The sequence below is a fragment of the Centroberyx affinis genome, unplaced genomic scaffold (assembly GCF_046629955.1).
Source record: "Centroberyx affinis isolate AG114_WGS23_722 - 3 ecotype Tasmania unplaced genomic scaffold, CSIRO-AGI_Caff_v1 ptg000514l_1, whole genome shotgun sequence".
Classification (NCBI taxonomy): domain Eukaryota; kingdom Metazoa; phylum Chordata; class Actinopteri; order Beryciformes; family Berycidae; genus Centroberyx; species Centroberyx affinis.
Genome location: NW_027279163.1, coordinates 218,108 through 231,106, shown reverse-complemented (window position 1 = coordinate 231,106; position 12,999 = coordinate 218,108).

Below are 12,999 nucleotides of genomic sequence, written 5' to 3'. Positions count from 1 at the left end.
AATGCCTTCAAAGCAGAGTGCTGTTTGGATTTCGAAGTAATTGGTACTTTTAGAACAGCCTTGATAGCAGCGTCTATCTTGTCTATAGCGGTCGCCATTGTTGTTATTACTCCTCCTTGGTTCCGGCGCACAGCTTGACAACGGTCTGGACCCAGGCAAACATTTTCTATCAGTAAAAGATGTAATGCCAAATTTAGGTTTGGCTTGGCTATTATAATGCCCTGCTTGCCCATTCATTTAAAGTGGGAATCATATTTCAAAATTTGTGCTAAATATAACCTATTCGACATTGTGAACTGAAATTAAGTGTTGAAGATGAACAGTCACACAATGGTATTCAACGCATTGTTTTTATTGTATCCATGCACATTGATTGGTTGAACCTATTGTTTATCCAAATCACCATGGCAACGAGAAGGCAATTTGCTGTTCACTGACCATGGTATGGCTTTTTTTAGGCCACAACATTAACGCAGCATAACACGAGCAAAATCTGTGTTTTTTTCAGTAGGGTAACCATCTGAGTGGTTTCTTCTGCACAAATGCACTAGCGAACTGGCACAGTTTCAATCTGAATTATCAGTGGACAAGAATCCATATTCATGTGAAAGCAGTCGTATGTTTGTTATGCGTTGCACATGTTCCGACACCAGCTGCTGAATGGTCCATGTGTAAACAAACAGGACTGAACAACCCTCAGGACCCCCCCTCCCCCCCCACCTCCTCCCTTCCTTCAGACGGTGCTTCCATCCAAAAATTTGAAGATCATTGTATCAAAAGATGCATTTGCCTCCTCCTCTTGAAATTCATGCATTTGATCAACGCTTGCCACTAGCCGACACAGTAAAACAAGGGGAACTAAGACAGCAGAAAATAGTGAGATGACTCCTATTAAGAAATTCATAATCCTGGTGTGTGTCAGCCTCATTACTCTCTGTCAACCAACAAATGATTCAGCAGGCTATGCATAATTCATAGGGTGGGAATCTTAAGCCAGGAGGGCTGCAAAGACAGGAGACGGATACAATCACGATGTTTATCCACAACCACCAAGGATCCTCTTCACCTCTGTAGAGACCAGAGCCGCCTAGCATGCCACAGCCTTTTGATGTAGGATTTGCCAACGATTTGTAATGAGGAAAACATCTCAGAGTGAGACAAACAGACAATCCACCACTAAGGTCATTGCATATATAATGTGCAGATTCATTATTACCTCAACAAGAAATGTTCCATTTTGTAGCATAAAATGAATAAAATGCACATGTTTATGAGTCTCCAGTACATTACTGAACACTTAGCTCTTGCTACATTTTGCCCCCACCCTGATGCTTTACACCCCACTAGGTGTATTAATTTGAGAAGAATTACTTCAGGGCTTTGGGGGGTATTGTAATTAAACCAGCATCACTCAATGTGAATGTATGGCTTCTGAAGATAAGCATGAGGAAGGACAAGGGCAAGAGTGTACTGTCCATGACTTACACAAATATGTAGGAAATATTTTACATTCATGCAACAAAGCAAGGAGAAGGCATTATGAAGTTAAAATGCTAGAGAAATAGGAATGCCTCTGTCTGTTTTGCATCTCCTGAAAGGCACGCTGCATGTTTTTATCCATCATGTCCAAATAACCAGTGAACATTCATCTGTCACTTTAAAGGCAGGGAGGTGGGGTGGGGTGGGGTGGGTGGGAGGGGGGAAGGGGGGTTGGGCCATAACAATAAAAGCTTGTGGTGGGAGAATGGAAGAAAAGGTAACGCATAAAAGAATGAGCTTGTGGAGAGGAGATAACCCAGGAATCTATCCCATCTGCTCTCACCAGGCCTCTATAATAACCAGCTCTCAGCTATTATCACAGCACATGCAATGAGGCAAAGACTGTTTTGTTGTAGCAGTTGTGATGTTTTTTACGTCTTCAAGATATGGCCAGTGAACGATTCCTGGCTACATGCACAGCTGAAATGTCTATTTTTGTAGTGCTCCGTACCAGCAGCTGAATGAGGAAGTTCTCTTTTTGTCAGCTAAGGGGGGTTTGCCTGATGATTGTTTGTTTTTGTGTGTGTGTGTGTATGTTTGTGCATGTGTCTGCATATGCGAAGCAATGCATATTCATTCGTTTTGTGTTTGCTATTGTCTCTGATGACAGTGACTTATGCATTTGATATTTCTGTGAATATGAAATGCATTGCCTTTATCCCTCTCTCTGCTCTCATATCTTCTCCTGGTTGTACGGTGACGCCTGTCCTCTGAGGCCAGTGAGCTTATCCCTCTGTAGTTAAGAGTGCTCATCCAAGCTACAGCAATGACACCGACACCCAAGAGAAATTGCCAGGAAACATACCCCCCCCTCCTCCAGCAGCTTAAAAGAGAACTGCAGTTTCCACAGATCTAAAAGCAATTAGATATGACGTGCGAAACGAGGCTTGATGAACCATCATTCAGGAATGGCCCTCGAAATTCCATCTGAGACACATTGAAACCTGCGTCGCTCCTTTTCTCTCGATTCTGCCCTTTCTCTCTATCTCTCCCTCTTTCCCCTTTTGCTCATCAGACGGCGTTTTTAAAGCGCGCTTCTGCACCAAATCTCATCTTTACATCATGAGGGCCCTATTCATCTTCTGATCAGCCAGGATGTCTGAAGTGGAGATCGATGACACAGTCTAGCGTTCTGAAAGGAGAATGGGATGAGGAGGAGGAGGAGGAGGTGGAGAAACAAACACAGGATGAGTTAGGGAAGATTAGGAAGTAGGGGAAGGCAGGTACGGTAAAGAGAAAATGAAAAACAAGTAGAGGGAAGATAAGGACACGGATAAATTGTGGGATGAGGAGGAAGGAGAAAGGGGGGATGGGGGGGGTGGGAGGGGGGTGGGAGGGGGTTCTAGAAGGGAGACAAAGAGGAGGAAGGGGGAGATGTAGTGATCAGCGACCCTGCTTTGGGGCTGCAGTCCACGCTCCATTAAGACTCATCTGCATAATGTTCCTCCTGGCCTCATTAAAGATGAGCAGAGGTGCTGGCAACACTCTGCCAGGTAGCACTGTGATAGCATCTCCTCCTCTCCCCCTCTCTCCTTATTCCACCGCTCCCTCCCTCTCTTCCCTCCTCACCCCTCCTGCCCCCCTCCTTCCGTCCGACCTTCCCTCACTCTTTACATCGAAAACGCGTACGAGAGATAAAGGGAACATCTGACAGTCTGCAACCCTCTCTCCACCTCTCATCCATCATAGATGTGTGATTTTCCCACCCTCCCCTCCATCTCTGCCAACCCCCCCCATCATGTGTTGGTACATGTTGCACCTCCCTTTCTCTCCCTCTGGCATATATTCATTCTTAAACCTCCGCTCGCTCCGGGCTAAAGCATGTCTGTATATCAACTGCAATTTAGCACAGTACACATCTTTCTAGGAAGAAATGAAGGGATTTCATCTTGCTTTTTGTCTTGCTCTCCTCCTTCCTCCTATTAGACCTAACGGACTGTGACACCAGCAATGGTGGCAGAGTCAAAGGCCCTATAGCACGTGGAAAAATGTATCTATCTGTGTTTCCACTGTCAAGCTGCATATCAGCTTCCAAATGTGAGCACCCACCAATAGAAATCAGTGACTTCCAACAGGAGATAAAACTCGCACCAAATAGCATCCATCACATCCACCTCGTTGATTTGCTTTAGTCTCTTGACTTAGAGAACAATACACACTGTTGCAATCAATACATTCACAACTAATGTCACTCTCTCTTCTCCTCTCTCCCACACACCTCCTCACTTATAGAGAGGCTAGATAGGCAGCGCAGCATGGCTTCTGCTCATTTTCTCTCACACACTCCATTTGTTTCTCCATCTTTGTGCTTCTCTCCAGCTCTGTTCCCTTTCGCTCTCTCCCCTCTCCTCCTATTTCGCTCCCTTCTTTCTGTCTCCATCTCTTTGCCCTCCCCTCTCTATCTCTGACAGCTGTTGTTGCTTTGCTGTGTTTGCAGCCTACGCCTTATCTGGGCATGAATTCATTTAGCTGCCATTAGATGCCTCTCTACAGACCCTGCCCAGAGCTCTACTAAAGCAGGGAATCCATTTAAACAGCATAATTCATAACACAGGGAGCAGAAGTACAGATGGAGAGGTAATGTGCTTTAATGCTGTCAACTGTGAATAGACAAATAGCCAGTCATTAACATCCATATCAATGTATGGAAAAAGTAGATGCTCTGATGTTGTTATCATTTACATAGACAACATGATAGCAAGCGCTGCATTTCTGACATCAAAGTATTCCCAGAGCAGAAGGCAATAAGAGAAATAAGGCTCTTATTTTGCTCCCACTGCCTACGTATGTATGTAAATTTCACTTCCAATTTTTTAAACCTTTTATCCAACTTCCTTGGTTGCTCTGGTTCCCATGCTTGCCATCAGCACATTTCAGCAGTCACCTTTCCACGTCTTGGAATCTGCATGACTTTTTTTTCCCCCAGGGCGCAGCCGAGGGTATCGCAAGGCAAATTCAGGTCAGTCAGTCAGTCAGTCAGTCAGTCAGTCAGGTGAGATGATGTGCGTCGTCAGATGGCCTCTAGAGGGCGTTTTTGACTGTGAGATGCAGTGTTTCCTACGGAGCCCCTAAAGTCCCGAAAGGTGATATTTTTTTATCTTGTGCGCACAAGTTATTATCTTGTGCGAACAAGTTATTATCTTGTGCGCACAAGATATGGATCTTGTGCGCACAAGATATGGATCTTGTGCACACAAGATATTTATCTTGTGGGAACAAGTTAATTATCTTGTGCGCACAAGATAATAACTTGTGCGCACAAGATAAAAAAATATCACCTTTTGGGACTTTAGGGGCTCCGTAGTTTCCAGTACAGGGGCACAAAATCAAGTTGGTATATATGTATAGAAATTGATCTAAATCGAAGTCATGTTTGTCATTTGGAGATGCACAGAGCAGCAGAGCATTGTAGTCAATCCCGGTGTGAAAACAAAAGTGAAACTTAACATTCCACAATTTACTCCAAACTTGCCCGTGTTACTAAACTTTAATGGTAGGTAATGTTATTACCTTCTGGTACTTAAGTAACGTTATGGAATTAGATCATTGAACTGTGTCACAGTGCTTACGCACCATGGGTCTGTACAGGATCTGGGCTTGTTTTAGCCCCTTTTCTTACTTTTGTCCCTCCTTTGTTCCTTCTGTCCTTGCTTCCTTCCTTCATTCCTCTCTTACCCGCCCTGCTGTATGTATCAGCGGTGAGACCATTAATATTATGGTCACTTCCTCTTTAAGCTTTGCCATCTCCACTCAACTCTGATAATGCGTCTTCACATCACCTCTCTCACATAGGTTTTCTCATACATATTAATAGGAAATCAAATTGAGGAAGCTCCTGAGTCCCTCGTCATTTTTCCGGAGGTATTAATGGAAAGCCATTAACCTGTTAATGACCAGCATATTCCAATGGTCAATTAACTTGCATTACACTTGCATTTATTCAATTTGTATCGCAAAGTTCAAACATCACCACATCACACATAATGAGGGGCGTCAAACGTGTAAAAAATGCAGATGAACTGTATCATTTTTAATTCCCTTACAAATATGTCTGTACAATATTAATCAAACATATAGCCCATTTTTTTCAAGCCTGAGCATCTCACATCTATCACTAAATTCCCTGTCCCTTACTCTCCATCTTTCTCTGTCTTTCTCTCTCTATCTGTGTTTGTGTATGAGAGATGTTGTCTAGTGCTTTCCCAAACCACTCTTTTCCTTCCTGCAGGGGAAAGAATATGAGGCAGTTTTTCCATTGAGATTTGTCCATAGTTGCTGTTGTCGTCACTTCAAACTGCCGGGTCATTACTGCACCACAAGCCTCTTGGCTTAATGTCTTTTGACTTAACACTAATGACTGACTCTGCATCTGTCCCTGCGGGGAAGATAGGAGAGGAGAACACTGTGAAAAGTCATGCTAACTCTTATTTGCAACAATTAAGGCAGCAATTCGCGTTTCATCAGTTTTCTTAAGTATATCCACCAGGATGTTTTGTGCTTCATCTGGCTATTACAAAGAAATCATGTCACATTAGAGCGAGAGGAGAGCACTTAGCCAGCTCCTCTTTTTCCTTCTCTTCTTCTCTCCACCTCCTTTCCATCCTTCCATCCAATCCCTCCTCCTCTCTCCTCTCTCACCCCTTTCTCCCAGTCTATGCACTGTGTTGGACAGCCCATGCATATTTAACATGGCTGCATCTTCAAAGCTATGAACTTATTCATTAGCATTTGGAGTGCTAATGAAAGCACACAGAGTGCTCGCACCCTCACTGTTTTCTACACCTCTCCTCTCCTCCTCTCCTCCCCTCACCAAACCTCCCACTGCACTGCACTATCTACCTTTCCCCCAACCTGTCCAAACTCCCTCTCTCTCCCTTTCTCTTCCCCTTTTGGATTATTGACCACAGAATTAAATTATAGAAGAAAAGACTTACTGTAAAACTTAAAAACAAAAAAAAGGGAATGTGTGGCAGTAGAAGTCCAGAGGATTTTCTCTTTCTCCATCCACCACCAACTCTGCCATCCAAGGTTGCTCTATTCATATTTCGCCCTTCTTTAACACTTGATTTATTCACTCCCTTTCTCTCTCCAACACCCTTGTTGTTCCAGCCACGCCGTTGGAGAAGGTGTCAAGCAGTCCCAAGGGTCATGAGGTCTTTCCTTCACAGAGAGAGAGAATGAGGATTCTCTCTCTCTGTCTCTCTAATCACTCTTTCCCTGCTGTCTGTTGAAGAAAACACACACACATACACACACTCAGAGAATAGACAGGAAGCGGCTGGATGCTTGGCTAATTGGACAGGAAACAATGTTTTCCTCTTCCAGTCGGTTCCCATCCCCTCTGAATACTGCTGCCGAGACGGAGTCGGTGAATGAAATGAAAAGTGGGCTCCTTTCTCACCGGGACTGGGCCAAAAAAGCAGCGCATGTCTCTGTCTCTTCTCAGCATGGCCTGTGGCCTCGGACTCACCGCTGGCACCGTCCCTGCCCGTCCCTCAGTGTCTCTCGTACTGCTCCCATTGCAGAGAGAGAGCTTTTGAAGCCCAGGCTATACACAAGACACACACACACACACAGGACGGGGTGGCTCTCTCTCCTCCTCCGCTGCTATAGATTCATCGCTCTCACACAAATACACAGGAGCCCTGGCAGCCTGATTGACAGAGACAGCGACAGAGAGAGTATACCGAAGCAATAAGGGAGAAATTGGAGGGAGTGATGAAGGCAGAGGGAGGAGTGGGGGGAGGGGTGGGGAAGGACAGACACTGGAGATAGTAGGTGTTTTGGAGAAAAGAGGGGGCTGGAATGAGAGAGTTAATCTGCAGAGGAACAGATTGGCTTCCCATCCCTCTTTACTGGTCCTTCAAAGCGAACCACGAATGCAGCTACCACAGCACTCATAGCTTTCTGAGACACTCACAGGCTTCACACATGAACGCACACACACCCATACACACAAAAAAACACACATCCACACTGTGAACACACATGTCTAAGCATGTGCATTCGGGTTCATGTCCAAATACAATACGCACGCTTACACTAATGCCCAATAGTGTAAAAGATGGAGGTAATACAGGTTATCTGTGTGATCACACTCAATTCTGTGTCTCACACACACACACACACACACACACACATAAACCCACCCGCATACACACAGAAATGGACGTAGGTGTACTGGTCCACCTCAGTCAATGGGGTCTTGCTGCTCTCCATTTTAGTCACTAAGGCACTTGGGGTGACTAGAGAATAGGGTTAGTGACTTGAAAGATATGGGTCAATAAAACACAAGGGATGTTTTAGCTCAAAAGGAAATTGATTTCTCAGCAGCCTGCATGTGCTGTGACCTTCACAAACTCCCACACTCTTTTCTAGTGACTTTGAGGGCCGAGCCACCTTTCTTCTCTTGTTTGTTCCAAACAAATCCCAATGCTGCTGTTTCCCGCTAACCTGTAGCCCCTTCATATTTTACATTTCATAATATTTCAGACTCATCACGTCATGGGAGAACTCCATTGGGTGCACTCTAGTTTAAACCTGTGATATCTGTGTGAGTAGCACAGGATATTCAAGGGTAGAATAATTTTTTTTTCCATTTTGCACAGCAATGCTAGTAATTTGTTGTTTTATTATACATATTACGACATAGCTGCAAATCTCCTGATGTGTTTTATGTGTACGCACTCGCATATATACGTATATACAAATGTTGTGCTTTTAACAATGTAACTGGCTTTATTGCATTGGTGCAACCGTACCATTTTAAACATGGTGATGCTTGGTGTTGAAGCAACATGGCCCAGTTCCGAACAAATCCACCAGGACCCTTTTCCATAGAGTCCCTAAATGGAGTGATGTACAGTAGGTAGCGTATTGAAACTGGAGTACTGTTATGCTAGAGTACTTGCTTAGTTGTGACAGCTATGAGAAAGTGGACAGCCCGGCGCGTGTGTGTTTGAATGTGTGTGTGCGTGTTTGACCTGGATTGTTGACCCAGTAACAGTGGGCATGTTCACCTGTATTACTCACACTCGTTTGCTCTGCACGGCCGAAGCAGACCGGGCTGCAGCAGCAATAACAGCAGTCAGCTATGTATCCAGCTCACCACCGAATCATAACTGCCCAACCAAACCACGCGCCACCCGGGGGGAATGCTGTTTCTCTGTTGCTGTAAACAGTTGCACCGTGTGATCAAAGCAGACAGATGCGCACAGAAGAGAGGTTTCAATGTTTAACAGGCAACGAGCTGGTCTGATTTTTCCACTTGGTTTGACTAGGAGCCATGTTTTGGGGGAATGATGAAGTGTTTACTCTGATTACCCGGGACTCTTGCTAAGAACTGAATGGAATGCTGATATGGATTAAGTTTGTGTGAGTGTGGGAGTGTGTGAGAGAGAATGAGAGAGAGAGAGAGAGTAGAGAGTTGTGACTGCCTGCTTGGTTAAATGTCTCCACTTCTGCTGTGTATCGACTGCGCTCTCGCTGTCCTCTCGCCTCTCCTCCTTGCCTTCTCCACTGACCTTTCCACCTCTGCTCTCCTCCCCTCCTCTCCCGCTCTCCTTAGTCTTTCTCTCCTTCTATTGAGTTAGCCAGATTGCATCAGGCAGCGATTGAGATCATTAGAGCCGCTGATTTAACGAGCAGGAAGCGCCCTGTGCAGCTGTGGCGGGAATGATATACACTAACACACACACACACACATACACACACGCGTACACGTCCAAATTGATTGGACCGGCACTGATTTCCCTGGGCAAATGTGTGATGCGTGGTTGCTTTCATGGGAAGGAGCTGTCAACTCCGAAAGCCTGTAAAGTCTACTGCAACACATGAGCCATGATATTGAACCCTGTGTGTTTGTGTGTGTGTGTGTGTGTGTGTGTGTGTGTGTGTGTATGAGAGAGAGACGGAGGCTAGTTACTCAAACCACGCTCAAAGGTTTTAGAGGGATTTTATGATTAGAACATTAATTACAGTGCATCCAAAAGTTTTTTTAGTTTTGCCTTTTTTATGAAAGTTTTCAAGGTTTGAGTGGCAGTCTCAAGTCTTCCACTCTTTCACCCTCAGGCCACTGATACCAGCTGTGAGTAATAAATAATGTCCACTGTCTCAGAAATAATGTCAACAGTCTTGCCGGTCTCTTGCACTGTGTCTTTCACTCTATGAATCTATCCTCTAACTCCATAAAACTCCAGTACAAAAATAGATTTTTATTAGACTGAAATGGCCAAGCCTCCAGTTAGCTATTTCCACTTATTGTCAGACACTTGCGCCTGGTTCTCTTGATACCAGTTCACCAATAAATAGCGGACAGCAGATTGACAGCTCGAGGTCCCACTAATCATTTATTTTTCTTTGACCGTCCCTGTAAGCGTGTCTGATCTCATTTGGGATGACCCTGTTAGCGGTGCGAAATGTTAATTTGTTTTGATTGATCCTAAATGCTTGTTAGCGGAGGCAGAACATCCATACAGAGACGACAGGCATAATATTCAAAATTATTAGGCTGTGAGACAGTTGGGTAATGTATCAATTTACAGGCCACAAATTTACTTTGTATAGCTCATTGACCTGAAATTTATCACTAATCTCACCAGAAGAATACAGTAATGTGCAATAAATAAAGCTAAAGAAAAATATATAGTAAATAGCTTGATCATTTACTACTTGTAAAGAAACTCAAATGAGACAATACAGAGTGCATACTTTGCATCAGAGAGCAGTTATAAAGCCTAAAGTAAGTTTGTTTTTCTGAAACCATACTGGAGACATAAAATATTGATTATTTAGTATCATAATATGATTATACAGGTCAGTATTGGTATATTTGTCTATATGGAAACAGTAAGGTGAAAGAAAACATTGAATAATTCAGGTTAAGTTAGTGTTAATTTAGGATTTTCATATAAATTGACAAGTAATTAACATAACTAGATCTATAACTGCAGGCTAATGATAATTAATTTAGGATAGGTAATGATACTGAAATGTACAATATTGAGGTTATGGTGTATTTATAGCGTAATTAGCCACTTATGAAAGTGTAATTTAAATGACTGTTGGGCCTACTTTTCACAAACCTGAAATCAACCCACCATAGGCTACATCAGATCTTACGTAACACTGTCTACCACTGACTACCTATACACACGCACGCACACACACACACACACACACGCACACCTCCACCACCACCGCTGCCACCACCAATAAAGGTGTAAAAGGACAAAATAAATCACTCAATTTCTTTCAAATTTGTTTATTAAAGGTGCTATGTGTAGCATTCTAACATCAATTAGTCATTACCACATTCATTTGCAGACATTAGTATAATTACCATAAACAAACGAGGTCATTACTGAGAAGATTGGCAGCCTCTACCTGACTCTACACTGCATTTTACATCTTTACATCTATCATCACAAAACATCTGCTGGATTGCTTTACAGCATAAAGGGAGGTCGCTTTATAGCAATAGGAAGAGGGCTGCTGTTCTTCGGGTGAATCTCCATTGAACAGCAGAGCTCACAGGTGTGGTGACACTCTATTCATTTGAATGAAAGCAGGCGTAGAAATTTTGTGGAGGATTGTAGGAGGGTGAGTGTTAAAAAATTACAAATGCAACGGCGAGACTTACAATTACAATTACAATTACAATTTTACATTTGGCAGACGCTTTTATCCAAAGCGACTTCTAGTCCATTTTTTTTTTATATGTCAGGTGTCCGAGCAAGCGTTAATGAATAGAATATCAGGTGTCCATTTCACTGATGTCTGTTCATGAAACATTCCTTTCCAAGCTCCACCTGTCTCCGACCAGAAAAAACATTTCAGAAAAAACTTATATCATACTGTTATATCATCAAATTTGCCTACACCCATTTCCACACCCAGGTAGCATCCAAAATGTTTGAGCGTAGCGTTATCAAGCGGTATGGGGCATTGTGAGTGGACATAATGACTGATGATATGTCACAGATAGTTGTATTTTTTGCAGTGGTACACAATCTTCATAACATTGAATTATCACAACAAGAGTGAGATGGCTACAATGTGATTATTCCACTATATTTGCTGAGAGCTCCCAATGATTTCCTATTGAACAGGGAAATTAGTGATTAGTGAAAACAATTTTTAAGCAAATGGGCACTGCCTGACAAATTTCATTTTTCATTTTTTTCATTTCATTTTTGTGTCAAAAATGTACATTTGAAATTTGGATGAATTATAATTTATTTCCTTTCACACATTGTTAGTCAGCACCAGCCATACATTCCCCCTCCGTCATCCCTCCCTTGTGTCCGCACAGCGAGGCGGTGGATCCCAGAACCCCAGGAGTCTAGTCCTATTGTACAGCTCTGTGTCCTCCATGAGTTCACAGGTATTCACAATATTTCCATTTCCCCAGAGGGGATTAATCATGAGGCTAGCCATTATAATTTGTTCCCTGAAATTTGTCATGTCTGTGTGCGGCGATGCTCGATGTTCTGGAACCGCACAAGTATCGACTCCATCAATCAGTATTACCACGGTAACGTTGTGAGAGCTCCACTTCCCCCGCGGCCAGTGGAGAGGAAAGGCAATTATGCAGGTAGCATATGAGAGAGAGGTAGATAGAGAGAGAGGGAGAGAGAGAGGTAGATAGAGAGAGAGAGAGAGGAATAGAGAGAGAGAGAGAGAGAGAGAGGAATAGAGAGAGAGAGAGAGAGAGAGAGGGGAAGAGAGAGCATCTGAATAGCAATGAAAGCATAGACAGGAAAACAGGGTGTTTATTCCCCACACCAATTAATGTTTTTTTTCTCTTTGTAGTGAATGTCTATTGGATAATTGGCACTATCAGATTCGATGTGCCCTCTATATAGTATAAACAGCAGCTCTGAGAATATGAGGCTGAATGATAAAAAGATAAAAGGTGACCAGTTGAAATGCTTTTCTCAGTAATTTGCTTAGCGTAAATTGCCATTAGAAGTAATCCCTCGGATTCTTTGCTCAAACCCATGGCTTGTGAACTCTCAAACATATTTGAGATTGTGGGTGTTCTCAAACAAAGTCGCGCACTTCTTCTCATAAAAGGCATGCTTCCACTCTGGACAGGCCCGCTAAATCAATTACTGGGGTGACTAATTAAGCCGTACGTCAATAACTCATCCCAATTAAGGCACAGAGTAGAAATCAAGCATGCATTCAGTCCAGGCCAGTCAGCCTTCTATCGATTCAGCGCTACTGCCAGGCATTTGTCCAAGGCCGATGTACTTTCAGAATGTCTGTCTGTCAGTCAACAAGTGCTGTAATCAAGTCTGCGGACAAAGCGGGTAACAAGCCAAAACCATCAGAATCCATTACTGATTTGTGTGTGACATGAAGTTTGATCAGATTCAGAGAGAAAGGAAGAGAATTTTATAGACTGTCGCTTTAAAAATTGTGTCTCACTGTGGATCCTTTTCTGTACAGTAAATG